Source organism: Eschrichtius robustus, chromosome 5, assembly GCF_028021215.1.
Source record: "Eschrichtius robustus isolate mEscRob2 chromosome 5, mEscRob2.pri, whole genome shotgun sequence".
NCBI classification, from domain to species: domain Eukaryota; kingdom Metazoa; phylum Chordata; class Mammalia; order Artiodactyla; family Eschrichtiidae; genus Eschrichtius; species Eschrichtius robustus.
The window spans coordinates 127,341,946-127,356,471 of NC_090828.1; the positions used below are offsets into that span (position 1 = coordinate 127,341,946).

Here is a 14,526-nt window from a genome sequence, read left to right on the forward strand (position 1 = left end):
GTTTGGAATACTATGCTATCTTTTAGCGCAATGTACTTTTAGATGTTACCAGGGATCTGAGAGAATGAGAGTGATACTTAAGTCCTGCCAGGTTTTTGTTTTTTTTTTTTTTTTTTTTTCCTGTACTTAATAGCACTTTCCCTATACTCTATACATGACATTATCTTATAGGAGAAAATGTTTTATAGCAAAGTCATGTGGGCACTTCAGTCACTATGTACCCTTGGATACTTGTAAAGAATAACTAGTTTTGTGATAAAGACCATTCTAGTCACATATGTATACTTTGTTGGATTCCTCCAGTTTTTCTCTTTCAGCAGTTGAAAGTTAACGAAAATGTACCTTAAATTGAGAACAACTTCTGCAACAGTATTTCTTTTTAAATAAATTTAATTTTTTTATTATTCACCATACCACATAAACCAAATGCTACGTATTATGTTTGTGGCCATTTTGAAATACTGACTTTTAACTTTCATAAAGTGTGTGTAATTGACATTGTAAGTTGCTACAACTTCTTTTGTGAACATTGTCGTAAAAAATTAGGGTTGGCAGAGAAACAGGACAATATTGACTTTGCAGTCAGCCTCCGCTAGTGTTGTTGACCCGCATTTACAAACAGATGTTTTGTTGCTGTACAGTTGGATGAAGTGGTTAAGACCATAGCTTGGGAGACAGACATGGATTCGAATCCAGGTTCAAGCATCTCTATTTATGTACAACTTTGGGCATGCCACTCTTTCTTTCTGAGGCTCACTTCCTTACTCTGTCAACGTAGAAATAATTCTTTCCTCATATTGTAAGGTTGCTGTGAGAATTTAGTGCGATCATACATGTGCAAAATAAAGTATTCCGCATAACTAGATGTCATGATTGCTCCTTATGATAATGTCATTCAGAGCACAGGCTGCTTACTGCTTATGGTGTGAAGCTGTCCTTGTGTGCTGTGTCTAGAGGCCGAGCTCTTCATTTCTGGAACAATTATTGATTACACCACTTATGTGTCTATTAAATTCATTGTTACAGATGCCTTTTGAGTAAGGCTAATCAGAAGACATTCTTTTTTTCTTAAACAACTTTAAAGATAATTTGTATACCACATAGTTAACTAGTTTAAAGTATGTAATCCAGTGTGTTTTACAGTCATGCTGCCGTCACCATAATGAAACTATAAAACCCTTAGAAGAAAACACAAGAGTAAATCTTTGTTACCTTGGGTTATACAGTGGTTTAGATTTGACACCAAAAGCACCAGCAATGAAATTAAAAAAAAAAAAACAAGTAGGTGGGATTTCATCAAAATTAAGAACTTTGTGCTTCAGTGAACCCTACCAGATCAGAAGCCATTCTTACATGTGACCGATCCACAGATTTACTTGATTAGTCTGGAAATGGACATTTAACCCATGGTATGGTAGGTTGACACAGATCTTCTCATGTAAGACTTTGAGACAGACACAAGGAAATACCATGAAGGGAATCTCAATGAATCTATAACTTGTAAACTTTAGAAAACTTCATTTACCATATTTCGCTCACTATGTGGAAAGAGAAGCCAGAAAGTCAGTGAAGAAAGAGAAGAAGGAAGAAGAGGAAGAGGTGAGGTGAGTTTGGTCTAGAAGAATGCTGCTCAAAGCGTTGCCTGTGAATCAGTACCAGGCCATGAATTGCTTGTAACTGGTTTCTACGTGATAAAGAGCTTGCGCTGGAATGTAATAGTCCAGTAGGCATTTCCATTTGGTAGCAAGAATTGCCCAATTAAAAAAAATTCACTTGATTACATTTTATGTAGTCTTATCAGGGACCAGCTTTTTGTGTGACAATCAACATAAAGCTTTTTGAAAGTATTGCTTGTATCCTTCCTACAATTTTATGTCCTGTGGTAGCAGGTTGCTTGCCCTAATCATGTTCGATGGGTATTGATTGAATTAATAGTGGAAGAGTGAATACAGTCGCAAGATCTTGAATTTGAGATTACATAATGTTTGAGAGAAAATAAAAGTGACATGGTGAAAGATGATGTGTTTTTAGGATCGGCAAGCCTGTGTGGAAATGGACATTTTTATTAGTCTTAGAAATAGTGACTAGTAATGAAGTCTTCATTGCTATTTTACTAAGATACGGACAAAAACTTAAAATCTATGTCTTCTACTTTTACGCATTGGTAAAAAGGCAGAAAGACAATTTTATCTATTTAAAAATATATATATTCCGGAAGTCTTGAGTCTGAGGCTTAGGAATTCAGGCTCTTCCCAGGAAAACTGTGACTTCATGAAACATTTTATAAACAGGTCTCATGATTCATGTGTCACCTTTTAAGATTTTTCACATATGACCAACATTATGCTGATTAGACACTCATGAAACAATTGGGAAACGATTTCAATGTAAAGCAAGATGTCATATTTGTTATTATGTATTCCACGTGTTGAGAAATTATCTCTTGACGATTTCTTTAGTTAACCTTGGACAATTAATCTTTGTTTCTAATGATGTTGAGGTATGTTCTCTCTGTGCCCACTTTCTGGAGAGTTTTTATCATAAATGGATGCTGAATTTTATCAAAAGCTTTTTCTGCATCTATTGAGATGATCATATGGTTTTTATTCATCAATTTGTTAATGTGGTGTATCACACTGGTTGATTTGCAGATATTGAAAAATCCTTGCATCCCTGGGACAAATCCCACTTGATCATGGTGTATGATTCTTTTAATGTACTGCTGTATTCAGTTTGCTAGGATTTTGTTGAGGTTTTCTGCATCTATGTTCATCAGTGATATTGGCCAGTAATTTTCTGTTTTTGTGGTATCTTTTTCTGGTTTTGGTATCAGGGTGATGGTGGCTTCATAGAATGAGTTCAGAAGTGCTTCTTCCTCTGCAATTTTTTGGAATAGTTTCAGAAGGATAGGTGTTAACTCTTCTCTACATGTTTCATAGAATTCGCCTGTGAAGTCGTCTGGTCCTGGACTTGTGTTTGTTGGGAGTTTTTAAAACTTAGATTCAATTTCATTACTTGTAATTGGTCTGTTCATATTTCCTATTTCTTCCTGGTTCAGTCTTAGGAGATTGTACCTTTCTAAGACTTTGTCCATTTCTTCTAGGTTGGCCACTTTATTGGCATATGCCTACTTGTAGTATTCAAGGTTTGAAAAACTATTTCCTCCATTTAATGTGTTCTGTTACAGATATCCTGCCTCCCTCTTGGATTTGTGAGAGAGAATTGCTATTTTCCTCCTGCTTTTTTCTAGGAAAGGTCATATGAAGGAGTGCCTTGAATATCCTAAATCTATGGCTAACATTATATTTTTTTCTCATCTGATTTCTTTCATACTCATTTAAATATGAGAATTCTATTCTATCTCCCACAAAAGCTATCATTGAAATAGCTATGCCCATAAAAAGTGGAAAGGTTAATCATATGGAGATGAAACTGGAACTCAGCCCCTATAAACAGTATTATGCACACTTTTTCTGTTTGCATTTTTTTTTTTTTCTCAGCTAGACTATGAACAAGAGTTTTAAGTTTTTATCTGGTTGCTTCTAAACAGATTTTCATTACATCCCTTAAACTTCAGTTTTCTCTTACTGTTTTCACTCTTAGAATAAAGTGAAGTTCTTGCATTATTTCAATAGGAATGAGAAATAGATGCCTTAATGAGACAACTTCTGATTCCATTTCAGAACTGGGTAAAATTTTGGTTTTCCACTTCAGAAGCAAAGATAATCCCCTGTGCTTGCTGGTATGTGTTTCAGAGACTTTTTTTTTTTTTTCTGTTCCTACTAGTTAGAAATGAGACAGAATTCCCATAGAGTAATTGTTTCTGAGACACCACAAACATGAAAACTTCACAGAAAAGTATTCTTCTTCCTCAGTGGAGCTCATTCACTAATAGATGATATGCTACATGATTGATGCTGGTTTGAAACGGAATAGCCAGTGTATCTGTGCCTCTTGGTAAAATCACATGAGCCCACCAGAAAAAGAATATGCCTGAAGGAGAAAACAGAACTTCTTATTTTTAAAAAGTACCTATGATCTTACAACTTCTGTTGTTTTAATTGTTATTGAAACTAATGATATTTTGTCTCTATCAGTGCCTAGCAAGAGAAGATATTCAACAAATATTATTTAAATTAACAAATACTTTAGTCCACATAGTATAAACAATAATATATAAATATACGTCATCATTATTCCACAGCAAAAAACACTGGATATCTTAAAATATCAGAAAGTTAAATGTGGAAAATTTTTCCTGCACTTTATTATTATTTTTTTTTTTCCTGCACTTTATTATTATAAAAGTAGGGTCTGGGACTTCCCTGGTGGCTCAGTGGTTAAGAATCCGCCTGCCAATGCAGGGGACACGGGTTCGGGCCCTGGTCTGGGAAGATCCCACGTGCTGCGGAGCAACTAAGCCCGTGTGCCACAACTACTGAGCCTGCGCTCTAGGGCCCACGAGCCACAACTACTGAAGCCCGCGTGCCCAGAGCCCGTGCTCCGCAGCAAAGAGTAGCCCCCGCTCACCGCAACTGAAGAACGCTCGCACGCAGCAACAAAGACCCAATGCAGCCAAAAATAAATAAATAAATAAATAAATAAATAAATAAAAAGTAGGGTCTGTTCACAATAAAATATTCAAAAATACCAAAATATTTATAGGGTAAGATGACATTTTAGGAATTCTAGAATTCGAACCCAGGAATATCTTTAAGTTGATTGTTGATTTTATATATGTGTTTAAAATTTAATGTTGTTGTTATCATTATATTATAAAGTGATTATTTGCAGTATGTTCTTCACTTTCAGTTGGGGGTGGGGAGATTCTTTCAAGGAAGAAGAGAATCCATTTTTGTACTTTCCTGCTAAAAAGTTTGTATAAACAAGTGATAACCTGAATAACCTTAGTACTTGTTAAAAAAGAGATAGGAGCCCTGCCAACTTGTAACATATACTTTAATAAGTGAGTTTAAAAAGATAAACACACATCAAACAGAATTGCATGATACATTTGTGGTTAGCTTTATTGATGTATTTCTGTACAATAAAATTCACCCATTTAAATACACAATTTGATTAGTTTTGACAAACGTGTAGAATCATATAACCATGATAATATCATTTATAAAGCATTTCCACCATTCAAGGATTTCATGTTTTCTTCTAAAAGCTTTATCGTTTAGGTCTTTTATTTAAATCTATAATGCTTCCAAGTTAATATTTTTACATGGTATAAGGTCATGATGATGGATTATTGTTTTGCATATGGATAGCCAATTATTTCAGCATCATTTGTTGAAAAGATGATCCTTTTTTTTCCATTGAATTACTTTGGCACTTCTGTTGAAAATCAGTTTGCCATGTATGTGTGGATTTATTTTTGCATTACATTCTGTTCCATTCAGTAACGTATCTATCTTGACCCCAGTGCCATATTGTCTTGATTACTCTAGTTTTATAGCAAGTCTTGAAATCAGGTAGTGCAAATCCTCCAACTTTGTTCTCGATTTTTAACATTGGTTTGACTATTTAGGTCCTTTGCATTTAAATATCAATTTTAGAACCAGCTTGCCAGTTTCCATAAAAAAAGCCTTCTGGTAATTTAACAGAGATTGCATTGAATCTATTGATCAGTATGGGAAGAAATGATATGTTAGTAATACTGTCTTCCCAATTGATAAACATGGCATATATCTCATTATATATCTCATTTATTTTGACACTCATTAATTTCTCTCTGAAAGGTAGTTGTCAGCTAACAAGTCTTGCATAAATTTCATTAAATCTATCCCTAAGTACTTCATATTTTTGATGCTATTGTAAATGGCAATATTTTTTAAGCATTTATATGTTGTATATATACATACACATATACACACATTACACAAACATACACACAACTGATTTTTATATAGTAATTGAATATCCTTTGACTTTGCTAAACCTACTTACTAGTTCTAGGATTTTTCTCTATATTCACTGGAATTGTTTTTCTATGTAGAGAGTCATGTCATCTATAAATAAAGAGCTTTATATTTTCCTGTCTAATATCTGAATGGCTAGCATTAAAAATTGTTCCCTCAGTGGGTCATATTTGCTTTTGGTTTCTGAGAGTAGAATTAAAAACTCATGAAATCTTTTTTTCCCTGAATCCCACTCCAACTAATATTACAAAGCTATATTTATTATTTTATATTTATAGTGTCTTGCCTAAAAAAATTTTATAGGCTAGGGCCCAGTTCTTTCATTTGGCATTTAGAGCCATGAGGGTTTGCTTCTCAGAGGATCTAATCTAGGAGGTAACCCTCATAGGCATAGGTGTAGTATTTCACCAGCTAACTTTCCTTGAAATATACCAGAACCTAGTTAAATATCAAAGAAGAGGCTGGATATCCTCTGTTTGGAGATAGAAGATAACATCCACATTTAAGCTCTTTTTTTAAACCAACAGCACTTGTAGATTTTGAGATATTTTTTGGTTTAAGAAGTCTCTTCAGCAAAATACCATTCCTGTCTTGTGTCTTATTCCCCTCTTTGACAGCAGAGCCTTGACTCAATCTTTAACTATGGACAGACTTTTTGTCCCTCCTCATGTTGGGATAAGGATTATATCTATATGTGCATTTACAATATGATATTGGCATTTGAATATTTTCTAACTTCTAATGAACCCCATTCACGTGCCTTTCTTGGATTGGATCCTGTAATCTGGCCATGTTTCTTCTCTTAGTCCTGTTACTAGCTCACTTCTTAATTCTAATCTCACTTCTGGTCTTGGCTTCTTTTCTAAGTGCAAAGTTAGTATAGCTTTCTATATCGTAGATAATATAGCTTTCTACTATCGTAGTCTGCTCAGAGCTGATGCAGACTCAATTACAGTATTATAATAATCGTTTTGAAGCATGCAATAGTAATATCACCACCTTAATAACTTAAACTTTAATTTATAATCAGACTGAAATAAGTGAATGAAAAATTTACAGAGCATTACATTTTTGGATGGACAGTTTTATTGAAATTCTAGCAGCTAGGAAGCGATATCTGCTTAAGGTATATGTTCGCTGACTCTCCTCATGCTAACTCTTTTAACTGTGTTTATTATTTACTGTTTTATATTGGTCACTTTTTTTAAGTTTGAATAATAAGTAGTCACTCTTGGTAACTATTGCTTATTTATCTTACGTATGAAGTATATGATACAATTCTAGTAGAGGTTTTGTTGATTGATTAATCAATCTAATTAAATACTAATCTAAGTTCAGTGTTTAGTCTGAAGGTGACATTACTGGGTTGGGGAAGGTGCCATTACTGGGTTGGGACCAAATAACCAGCATTGACTTCTTCTTCTTCTTTTTTTTAACTTTTATTTTTATTTTGGAGTATAGCCAGTTAACAATGTTGTGACAGTTTCAGGTGCACAGGGAAGTGACTCAGCCATACATATACATGTATCCATTCTCCTCCAGACTCCCGTCCCATCCAGGCTGCCACGTAACATTGAGCAGAGTTCCCTGTAACCAGCATTGATTTCTGATCAGTCTGACCATCGCTAGAAATGTGGTTCCCTGAGTGTGTGTACACATGATATTGGATTGTGATTGTTTTTTAATTATAAGCAAAATAACTGTCAGTTTTCACCTCAATATCAAAGTCTTTAGCAATTCTAAGTAAAGAATTCACAGAAAGAAGGAGAATCTATATCAATGTGCTGAAAATTTTTGCGTAGCTTCTATGTAATCATGGCTGTTAACGACATACCCTATTCATTTTTGGTGACAAATGCAAATTACTTTCACAATAAGCCTGTTCTCTGTAACACCCTGATTTGTTTAACCTGGTCATGTTGTTATTAAAACAATTGAACAGAGAGGACCCATCAGCTTATACATAATGCATTATCTCTCAAAAGCCCTATTCATTTTTTGTTTATAACCTCTGAGTGGCCTCAGTAAGTCAAAACATGACCTCGTATTTTAACCTGTCAGACCTTTAGGCACCAAGTAATTTTTCCTGCACTTTTAATTAAGGGTACATGGTATTATCTGTGAAGGGACTATGTTAATCAGTTATGATAGAACAGCACAAAACTAGCTTTTGGCTCAGTGAGAAACAGAAAAGTAAATGTATTTTTGTTGCTGTTGTTGTTAGAATATAAACTATGTTACAATGTTGCTGTAGGAAAATAGATGCTTCTGAAATAGGTGTCAAGGAAAAGGAAACCTACAAGTTAAAATGTATGATTATAAACCTGTACATCTAAGGTGTGTTGACTGAAGAAAATCGTACAACCTAAAAGCTGAGAGTTCAGTTTTATTTGGGGATTATACTGAGAACTATATCTGGGAGATATCCTCTCAGATGGCTCTGAAGAGCTACTCTGAAGAGGTAACGGATGAGCCAGGATATATAGGAGTTTTTTGCTGGAAAAAAAAATGTAATTGGGCATCAAAAGATTACTGCTAATCACAAAGGACAGACATCTCAGGTTAATGATTTTAATACTTTTCTGTGTATGAGAAGATGCATGATTCTGGGCTCATTGAAATTATTCCTTAGATGTTCATCTCAACTCTCTAGAGCAAGTATCCAAAGCACAGAATACTTCTTGTTTTTCTCCACGCTGAATTGCCCGAGGAGGCACCTTTTGTGGGCAGCGCAGTGGCTGACGACTTGATCCTTGTAGAACGGGGATGGCAGGCAGCGTTCGTATTTACTGGAATGGCAGGCAACATTCCCTGTCCACAGGTACCACACAGAGGAAGAGGCTTCAATTAGGACCAATGGGATCAATGGATTTAAGTCGATATCAGATTAATTTCTACTTTATTCTTTACATCATTTCTCTTTATACTTATTTCTTTTAAAATGTAGCATTCACTAAAACTGCAACAATTGCTCATTTATATCAAATTCTCAGCTTCTCGGTGGTGTTTCCTATCCATTGTGTTTTAACATCTGAAGTGTGGGTTTGTAACTAATTATCATAATAGCTAGTTAGCATTAACTGTATGGCCATAACATGCTTGGCTCTGTGCTAGGGGCTTGAAACTCCTTATCTCATTTAAACCCCATAGCAACACTCTGAAGTTGGTCCTCTTATGAACCCTGTGAATGAGGAAGCCAAGCTTCAGGAATTTAGTCATAAGTTTAGGCAAATGGCAGAGCAGGTCCAGGGCATGTGTCTTTTCACAGTGCCACCAGGTTCTTAACTCCTGCTCTTTCACACATCACCTACTATATCTTTATTGTGTTGTTTTTAAAAAGGTAATTAACACCTACTATTTAATAAGCTGAAAGATACATTGTCTATAATATTAGAACTGTGATATCCAAATGCAGATATTAAAGAACATACAATAGGCAGTAAAAGTGAGGGTATAGTAGGAGGGATAATTATATATGTGTTGATTAATTTAAAAATTCTTTTAGTATATATTAACACTTTGGAATGTGTGCAAGTTACACTAGTGACCTTTCTACATAGAAATCCAATGAGGAAAGGCATGCCATTGTTAGATGAAACACTTTTCATTTCAAGCAGGTAAGCAGCACCACACTTGGTGGATTAAAGATCAGTTGATCTCAGCAAGCAAAGAACATTGTTAAATTGGTCAGTCCTCCTTTCTGGCTTTCTCTTTTTGCTAGGAATGGAAAAAGAGGGGGCCTTGCTCTGCACTGCTGTCTCAGAGTCTTGTACCTAGAGCTACAACTGCTGCAAATAAAACCCAAGAACAATTTGTGTTGTGGTTTCCACACATTATAGCTGCTTCTCTTTGCGCTATGGTCACATTTGCAATTTGTGATTAAAATATTAGTGGAAATAAAGTAATGACCCATTGTAGTTAATGAACATTTTCCTTATCTGTTGTTTCTTCATTGCCTTTATTTCTTTCTCACAGGTTAACATGCGTATGTTAATTTTTATGCATGCTCTATGCTGTACTTACGTTTCCATATATTATTTAGGGAAATTTTTACATTAGCTCTAATAAATGAACTGTTAAATTTTAAATCATTGTCTTTGCTCTACTTAATTTATTTGTGTTTGCTCTTTTTTCATTCCTCCAGGAGGAAACAGCTCCACTGTTTTATTTTTATAATAAAATACTCTGAGAAAGAGTTATTATGGGTTCTAACACTGGTCTGCAAACATCATTAAAGTTTACAAAGCAATGGCTTTTAATAACATTTGGAGAGATTTTTGGCTGATGCAGTTTTTGTGTTAATATTTTTGCCTCAATATAAGAGAAACTGGATTTAATTCTTCCTAGGATCCTGTGTAGATTTAGACACATTTAACTAAATTTCTTTTTATAGTATACATGTAGAGCCACATCATTTTCACTTTGCAATTTTTTTTCTTCTTCTGGCTTTTATTATTTATTTATTTATTTGGCTGTGTTGGGTCCTTGTTTCTGTGCGAGGGCTTTCTCTAGTTGTGGCGAGCGGAGGTCGCTCTTCATCGTGGTGCGCGGGCCTCTCACTGTCGTGGCCTCTCTTGTTGCGGAGCACAGGCTCCAGACGTGCAGGCTCAGTAGTTGTGGCTCATGGGCCTAGTTGCTCCGCGGCATGTGGGATCTTCCCAGACCAGGGCTCAAACCCGTGTCCCCTGCATTGGCAGGCAGATTCTCAACCACTGCGCCACCAGGGAAGCCCTGCAATTTTTAAATATGAGTTATTTTCCTGTGTTACATGGCCTGTAAGGTTTAAAGTGAAAAAATATATAAGTATTGAAAATTGAACTAGTATTGACGCATTCTTGACAATGGCAATTGGAATAGGATTTGAGGAAAGGAACAGAGCGTGTGTGTGGAGGCGAGAGGTAAGGCTGTGGACCAGGGGTGGTGAGAGTGAGGTGACAGAGGAGAAGAAAGTGAAGCTTATTGTTAAGCTCTATAGAAATGCTCATTATTTTGAATGGTCACTTTGTTGGTGTTTTTACTGTCCATTAAAAATGAATAAGATCACTGAGAAAGTAGCCAGTGTGGATGTGCTTCTGTTAGCGAAGAAATGATAACGCGCAAATCCTTTTGAGGAAATTTCCTTACGTCACATGACATTGATATATTACAAACCAGATGTGCAGTAGCAGCTTATCAAATTTACATTTCCTGCCTCTTCTGCGTGTGCAAGACCTCTATTTGAGAGTTTGCTAAAACCTTACTGAAATATTCGAGTACAAATTCAAGTGTGTATTTGTGAACTAGAAGAATTGATGAGATTTTAATAATTGGATTTCTTCACTCTGGAAAGGCAGAAAATGTAGGATTGTAAAGTCAGCATTCATGAAATGATTAAGGGTGTGTATACAGAGAGCAAGGATTAGCCAAGTCCCAGGGTAGCAGAAAATGGGAGTAAGGTTGTGATCCATGAAGGTTTCACTGAAATTTGAGAGAGACAGATATCAAGACAAATGGAAAATAATGATACCTGATTAATTTGAGATTTGTACATTTTACTCTATGTAAATTTTACCTAAAAAACGTTACATATGTAACAAAATAATAATTCTGGAATCTGGCTGCTGGGTAGATAGATGTTCACTGTGCATTTTCCCCCACTTTTCTGTATGTTTAAAATTTTTCATGATAAAATATTGGGTGAGAAAGTAAAACTGCTGAGACAATGGTGAGAAAATTCATAATGCCTGTTCAGGTAACGATAGTTGAAAAGTAAGTTATTTAAAAAAAAGCATTTTGTTAATCATGAATATTATAAACAATGCTCACCTCTGAAGTCCCCCGTGTTATTCTGACCTTGTTGGAATCCTGGACTAGATAACTGTGTGTTTGATCAAGAGTATCCTGTTTCAATATACTTTTTATACAAAAGGAATTGTAATTTGCAAATATTTGGCAGAGAATTTCCTGAAGTCACATGATCTACTGCGAATCAGTTGTGGAGTAGAAGTATTTAGTATTTAAGTTTCCTGCTTCTGGGCATACAGGACCTCTGTGTGAAGATTGGCTCAAATCTTACTAAACCATTCAAGATTACAGATTGATGCATGTATTTGGGACCTAACCTAAAGCAGAGATGAGAACAAAGTTGAAAATAGCCTGTAAGACCATTGTCTTAAACCAAAAGATATCACTTATACAGGATTAGTCAGCATATCTCTAAGGTGATACAGTATATGTTTGGGGAAAGACATTTTTTTTCCCCTAAATCATGACATATCAATGATTAGGCACATGCAATATGTTTGTCTCTGATTTCTTTAACACTCTCATATTACTTGTGGTGGAGACACTTCTTTCAGGCCAACAAAGAGAGCTCCTTTTTCCCCTTAAAGGAGATGAAGATAAGACAAATCATCATTTCAGTCTCTGAGGCAGGCTAATCACTGCTAATCTGCCCATCTTTCCACCTCTAATACACAAAGGAGAGACCAATGTTTGTTATCTAACCATAGATCTGGGTTTGCCCCTTTATCACGTATCACTTCTTCAATCTACCCCAGACTAAATATTCAAGGCTATTAATAAAATGGTATTAAATATAGATACATAAAAATTCTTGCCGTTAAGCTTTATTAACCAACATTGCATGTTGCATTTTACTCACCACAAATTTCCAATAGCCGGTAAATTAATGGTGTGTTTTGTTTTTCCTCTATAAATATTGGGTAAAGCACAGTCTAGCTCTATACTGCTATCATAATACTTATGTTCCAGAACAACTTATATGCCCACTGTATCAATATATTTTATTTATTCATATATTTTTTCCACTACTACCTTTATATGAACGACGGATGTATGGACTCTTAAACCCATTTATCAGTAAGAATGAAATTACTACTATTTGGACACTTTTGTGAGTTATATAAGCATGAAAATTTCAGAACTGATCTTTTATGAGGATGAAATGGTCACTGATCAGATCTTCATTGCAGGCTCATTACTTTTCAACACATTCAGCAATACCAAGACCTTCATATGACTGGACTTTATGATCTATAGCACTGTGTCACTGTACAGTCCCCCAAATCCATTACATAGTATAGACTTTTTCTCATTCTTAAAACTAGGGAAATTGATTGCCTTTCCTGTAAGTTTATATAACTGGAACAATCTAGAACTGGAAAGTGTTTTAAGTGGTCATTCAGGTCAAACATTGCTTCCTTATAGAATTTTTCTTTAACTATCCAAGACAGGCAGCATCAGGTCCTGTTGTAAAATATTTCTAGAGAGAATCTTTATTCCATTTAAATAATGCCATGTGTGTATCCCATTCTTCATTATGATCAGTTACTGGTCTAATTTCCCTTAGTGCTGTTTAAGCCTTTTTTTTAAACTTTTTATTTTATATTGGAGTATAGTTGACTAACAATGTTGTGATAGTTTCAGGTATACAGCAAAGTGATTCAGTTATACATATACATGTATCTATCCTTTTTCAAATTCTTTTCCCATTTAGGTTGTTACATAATATTGAGCAGAGTTCCCTGTGCTTGCAGCCTGTAGGACTTAGGTCAGTCTGGTCAAGCCTTTCTGTCCTTATTGGCAGGCATTTCAAGGAAACTAAATGAACATCTAGAAGTTGCTTGATGAACATGGAATCAAAGTAAGGAAAATAAGTTTTACAATTAAGATATTTAATAGTCTTAGCCCTATGTTTCCTTATACGTTCATTTCTTCAATAGGAATTTGTGTGTATTGGGAATCAGAGTTGTTACGAACCAAAAGGCCACTGCTGACATTTACCTCCTTCTGATTGCTGAACAGTTTTTCTGCATATAAGACTGTAGTCAGGATATAGTCAGTGACTTTCTCTGTAAATTGAGACCAGTTCTGTTTCTTACGATTCAACTCGGAGAAAGCGGTGTTTCCTTTTATTCCCCAAATTTACTGTGGTACCATCATGTAGTACGACAATCTTCTGGTAAAAAAAGAATAAAGGGTAATGTTGAATTGTTCAGAAACTGTGGGACTTAATAACACAGGCATCATTAGAGTAATGCATCTAGTAAATGGAGAGAGTTACAATGGAGATTCAGAGATGATCTTTTGAAACGAGAGAAAAAGAAGGAGAGAAGAAGGACAGTTATGTTGGATTCATATATCCTGGGTGATCTTCTGAAAGTTCATATTTGATCACTGAAATCTGAATCAACACAGACATCTGTAAATCTCTGTTTGTGTTGAAGGAGCAAACCAAGACTTTCAGGAAGCACTTTGTTTTGATATGCTTTGTCTTCCCCTAACAGCCAAATCAAAGGAAAGAGATAAGCAATTTTTTAACATGGAAAACCACAACAAAAGAAACGTATTTTTCCTTGGGAGAAAATATTGGCAAATCCTAAATTTGATTAGGAATTAATACCCAAATTATGTGAGAAACTCATACAACTCTATAGCAAGCAAAACAAAGAAAACAAAACAAAAATCTGATTGAAAAATGGACAGAGGCCCTGAATAGACATTTTTTCAAAGAAAACATACAAATAGCCAACAGGTACATTAAAAAGTGCTCAACAACCCTAGTCATTAGGGGAACACAAGTCAAAACCAGATTGAG

At 35.2% G+C, this 14,526-nt stretch overlaps 1 protein-coding gene across 2 annotated transcripts in view; it reads left to right on the forward strand.

The window, feature by feature from the left end:
- Positions 1-14,526, forward strand: part of DPP10 (dipeptidyl peptidase like 10) — a 707,501-nt gene that overhangs the window by 131,082 nt on the left and 561,893 nt on the right. The window lies entirely within an intron of this gene.